The sequence below is a fragment of the Arachis ipaensis genome, chromosome B10, assembly GCF_059453495.1.
Source record: "Arachis ipaensis isolate K30076 ecotype BB chromosome B10, ASM5945349v1, whole genome shotgun sequence".
Lineage (NCBI taxonomy): Eukaryota > Viridiplantae > Streptophyta > Magnoliopsida > Fabales > Fabaceae > Arachis > Arachis ipaensis.
In genome coordinates, this window is record NC_142435.1 from 22,721,864 (window position 1) to 22,727,698 (window position 5,835).

Here is a 5,835-nt window from a genome sequence, read left to right on the forward strand (position 1 = left end):
TCAAAAAACAGAAAAAATATAAAAGTTCATAAGGGTTGTTTGGTCTCACTTAAAAATCTCATATTTGCGTTGCAAAAAATTAAATAAAAGTCAAATTATCTAACCGTTGGTGTCAAATTTCAAACCTTGAATCGTTGGTGTCATTAATACATTACCAACTGTAGTAATAAAAGTAAGAGTCATTGGTATTTTCGTAAGGGCAGTTAATACTTGATATTAATACATCACCAACTACTACATTATTCATTAAATTGGATTGAGTTCACAATCAACAGATTTATTGGAATATCTAGCTTCTTAGCATGCCTTGCATTGCTATGCAAATAGATCCCCAAACATATAAGGTAGAGCAAACTTCATCTTTGAAAAATGGCATTAGAAGACAAACTTAGCATAAACACAAGTTTCTCTCTGGTATACTCCTCTCCCACAATATCTAAAATAGTTTCCTAGGTAGTAAGCATAGGTTATTGTAGCCGTCTCAAATCCACAAAGCAAGATCAAATCAAAACGGGTGAATCAAATATATGAATTCATGTATTTATATTCTTCTATTTGTTATAATCTAATTATCTCATTTCATTAATATGTGCATCGACTTGGATCTGACAATAGGGATATGTTCAACCTTTGGAGTTAAGTTTTCCATGATAAAACCTGCAATGTGTACTCGTTAAGGGGCCGAGTAGAAGAATCTATTTGGTATGCAAGCTGCTATATGATAATCGGCATTGTGCCTCTCTAGGTACAACTAATAACGGATAATGAACTAATCTGCTTGTGCCGGGCTTTGCAATAGAGTTGTGTAGGATTTGTTGAATTTTGACTCGGTTATGAAGGAAGCGGAAGGTCGTGGTTTGAAGCTTCCGTCGGATATGGTGGATGCAGCAAAGAACAACGACGTTTGAGAAATGTCCCTCCAACATTACTTGGATTTATAGGTAGGTTTCTTTCCAAGTTTGAATTTTTAGAGAAGGAAATAAAAGAGCTGTTTCAGTTGCTAAAATCAATTTTGGTGTTGTGGTGCAGGGTTCAGCTCAGCCATTATCGTTTATGACGAAGCAAAGTTCTATTTTGAGGAACCAATTGCTTGATGATCCTTCTTTTCAATTTAAAGTTGGGATAGAGGTTTGTTTCAAAATCACTGAAGTGTTACTTTTTCACTCTTGGTATAGATGTCATGGGCTGGTTTATAGAAAAGGAAAATGGTTATGATTATTGATCCGGCCGTTACAAATATCAAGTTATAACTCGGCAGAACGCAGCATAGTTTGGCGTTACGATATTAATCAGCAATCAACGTCATTAATCGGAGTAAAGCTCGGACTTCCCCAAAGCTCAAAGATCGACCTCGAAGATAACAACTCGGTATCGATTCTCAGGAGCCGAGTTCCACCTTCAGGTATCCATACAAGAATAATGGGCGCTCACCGTGGGGCCGAGAATATAATCATTTCCACATATCATCAGCCTCGACGTTCTCGCTTGGAGCCATGGCTGAACAACTTTCACCCACACCATCCGAACTCCTTCAGATAGTGACCGAGTTACGGCAAGCCAACCAGCGCATGACCCAAAAGAACCAAAGAATGGCAAATCAAATTGCTAATTTGAATAACACCCGAATCGGAAACAACAACGATCGACAAGAACGGACAAAAGAAGCCGAGCATCAGTCATGTCCGACGCATGTCTCTGAAACTGCTCAACACGAAGAAGAGAAACCCGAGCATGATGAGGAAGCTTGGCCAGAAGATGAGGATGACAACCTAGACAGCTCCCCTGGGCCGTTCACGGCCGAAGTGATGAATTTCGTGCTACCTAGGAGGTTCACTTTGCCGACCACCCTGACTCCCTATGATGGGCTGGGTGATCCGAAGAAATACAACAAAAAGTTCACCTCTATAATGATAGTAAACGGTGTATCTGATAAAGTATTATGTCGTTGTTTTCTATCTTACTTGGACGATCATGCACTTGATTGGTTTTGTTCTTTGCCTGCAGGTTCAATTTCTCATTTTCGAGACCTATCAAAGCCCTTCGAGGAGCACTTTGCTGGATCAGCCATCTACCTACATGACTCTGACTACCTGAGCACAATCAGACAAGGCCAACATAAAAGCCTCAGAGACTACATGACGCGCTTCACAAAGATAGCCATGAGTATACCCGACCTCCACCCCGAGGTGGAGCTGCATGCAACAAAAAGTGGACTTCGACCAGGAAAATTCCAGGAGACTATTGCTGTGGCCAAGCCGAAAACTATGGCCGAGTTCTGTCAAAAGGCGAAAGGTCAAATTGACATTGAAGAACTCCAACAAGCTCGGAAAACAGAGAAACCACTACACAGAGACGATGACAAAACTCAAGACAACAAGAAAAACTTCAAACGAACCCCGCGATATGACTTTTACACTCAGTTCAACACCAAACGTGACAACATCATCAAGGAGATCTTAAATTCAAAATTAATCAAGCCGCCAAGAAAAGTCGGCAGCTACCTAGAATCAAAAGGCACAGACAGATCAAAATACTGCTCTTTCCACCAAAAGCAGGGACACACTACTGATGAGTGTGTCATCGCCAAAGACCTTCTAGAGCGGTTAGCTCGGCAAGGTCACCTCGACAAATATATCGGCGGCCACATACAACGACGAGCACCTCCCTCTGGTGACCAAAGCTCGGCAACACAGTATGGCTAAGATCAAGATCGACCAAACACCCATCATCCTGACTAACCAAGACGTATTATTAACTGTATTTCCGAAGATTTTGCAGGTGGAGGAGCCACAAGCTTGGCAAAAAAGCGATCTTACCAAGCTATGCTTTCCATAGAAGGCAATCAAACTCAACAGTAGACACCTCCACACTTTCCTCAGATAACATTCCAGCCTGCTGACCATAACACCAACGTAGCAAATCTAGACGACCCGGTCGTCATTTCCCTACATGTTTTGAGGGTTACCTAAAACTGAAGGTCGATCTCAGACGAGATCTTTTGTGTTGGTCTGTGCTACCGTGTTCGACCTGCTAAAGTTGGAGATGCTGCTGATCCTTGATCACCGGAGGGTGGTGGTACCTGTAAGAGACTCTGATGCTTAAGTTAGCATGTGCTTTAAGCAGGATTTGGTGTAGAATCAGAGTATGAGTTATACCTGGGTGCTCCAGTGTATTTATAGTAGTGTTGAGTGATCTTCCTTGAGATAAGTTTAGTTATCTTATCTTATCTTTGGTGAGATCATCTTATCTTTTAGGGGAACCACCTTATCTTTTTAGGCTTAGCCGCCTTTAGAGTGGGTTGCATTCCTTTGTTTGGGTCTGCTTGGGCCTCTATAGCGATTTGGCTAAACTCTTTAAGGAGAGGTCGGTGGCGATCCAACCTTAAAAGGTTGGTTGCTCTTGTCTTCAGTCCGCCCGGGTCGCATAGCTCGACCCAGGGTATGAACAGTACCCCTGCTCGAGCTTTGATCTTCCCTTGAGGTCGTGCTTTCCAGCTTCGATCCTTCAGGGGAGTCGTGTTCGAGCATCTTGGTCCAGGCTGTATGATGAGCGGATAATTTATACGCTTTTGGCATTGTTTTTAGGTAGTTTTTAGTATGATTTAGTTAGTTTTTACTATGTTTTTATTAGTTTTTATGCAAAATTCACATTTCTGGACTCTAATATAAGTTTATATATTTTTCGATGATTTCAGGTATTTTCTGGCTAAAATTGAGGGACCTGAGCAAAAATCTGATTCAGAGGCTGAAAAAGGACTGCATATGCTGTTGGATTCTAACCTCCCTGTACTCAAAATAGATTTTCTGGAGCTACAGAAACCCAATTGGTGCACTTTCAATTGCGTTGGAAAGTAGACATCCAGGGCTTTCCAGAAATATATAATAGTCTATACTTTGCCCGAGTTTTGATGACGCAAACTGGCGTTCAAACGCCAAATTTTTGCCCTATTCTGAAGTTAAACGCCAGAAACAGATTACAAACCAGAGTTAAACGCCACAAACAGGCTGCAACCTGGCGTTTAACTCTAAGAGAAGCCTCTACAAGTGTAAAGCTCAATGCTCAGCCCAAGCACACACCAAGTGGGCCCCGGAAGTGGATTTCTGCACTATCTGCACTTAGTTACTTATTTTCTGTAACCCTAGCTACTAGTTTAGTATAAAAACAACTTTTAGAGACTTACTATGTATCTCATGACAATTATACACTTCACATTGTATTTCTGATGGCATGAGTCTCTAAACCCCATGATTGGGGGTGAGGAGCTCTGCTGTGTTTCGATGAATTAATGCAATTACTACTGTTTTTCATTCAATCACGCTTGTTTCTATTCTAAGATATTCACTCGCACTTCACCCTGATGAATGTGATGATTCGTGACACTCATCATCATTCTCACCTATGAATGCGTGCCTGACAACCACCTTCGTTCTATCTGCACTAGCTTGAGTGTGTATCTCTTAGCCTCCTGGTTCATGATCAGAGTCTTCGAGGTATAGGCTAGAATTATTGGCGGCCATTCCTGAGATCTGGAAAGTCTAAAACTTGTCTGTGGTATTCTGAGTAGGATCTGGGAAGAGATGACTGTGACGAGCTTCAAACTCGCGAGTGTTGGGCGTAGTGACAGACGCAAAAGAATCAACGGATTCTATTCTAACATGAGTGAGAACCGACAGATGATTAGCCGTGCGGTGACAGCACATTTGGACCATTTTCACTGAGAGGATAGATGGTAGCCATTGACAACGGTGATCCACCAACATATAGCTTGCCATGGAAGGAGACCTGCGTGCGTGAAGAAGAAGACAGTAGAAAAGCAGAGATTCAGAAGACAGAGCATCTCCAAAACCTCAATCTGTTCTCCATACTGCATAACAAGTATTATTTATTTTATGTTAATTACTTTTCATAAACCCAACCATTTTTTTATTAATTTCCTGACTAAGAATTACAAAATAACCATAGCTTGCTTCAAGCCGACAATCTCCGTGGGATCGACCCTTACTCACGTAAGGTATTACTTGGACGACCCAGTGCACTTGATGGTTAGTGGTACGAGTTGTGAAAAGTGTGATTTACAATTCGTGCACCACTGTACTTCTTGTTGCTAAGTTTAAATACGAAGCGTTTTTTCCTTTGCTTCCTTTTTTCTTGGGAATACGCATGGGCTTTTAATTCTCATTGATTGGGCTTTACATTTTTCTCTTTTGCCGTTTCTCTTCCCTCTTGTGACTTTTGTTTGAAAATTAAAGGAACCGTTTTTAGTTTTCAGCTTCCTTCTACCTCCCGTTTCATTTTTTTTATCTTGCCCTTACGTTCACTTTTCTGCATTTCTTTGCTCATCAGAAAAAAAGTTTCATTCCCTTCGTCGAAAAGATCATTCCTTTCCTTGGCTTCTTGGTGCTTCCTTTGGTTCTGTCGCACTCTCTTCTTCTCTATCGCTCAGGTTGGTTTTTCTCCCCTTGTCTCCTTGATATTATGCTTCTTTCATATTTTGTATGGAGAGATGCTACCAAAAAATGATTGAACTACTTGTATTTTTTGTTTGAAAAGGTTAGGGCTAATTTAGGGCACAGATTTTTGCGTCAACTTCTCTTTTTTGGGTTCTTGTCTTGTTGTTGCCTCCAAAGGGTGCCCCTGAACTTTAGTGTTGGTCCTCCGCTTTCTGCGAGTCCTGGAGTTTCCCTTTTGTTTCCATATCTGACACTTGCTAATTGCTTCTTTTGGTATTTTCTTATTGTCTGAGTTGTTTGGTAGTGACCGTTTTTTCTTTTTCTTACTATAGGGATAGTTGGCCTATGTCTTCTTTTTTTGATAGCTTTCTTTTTTGTTTATTTG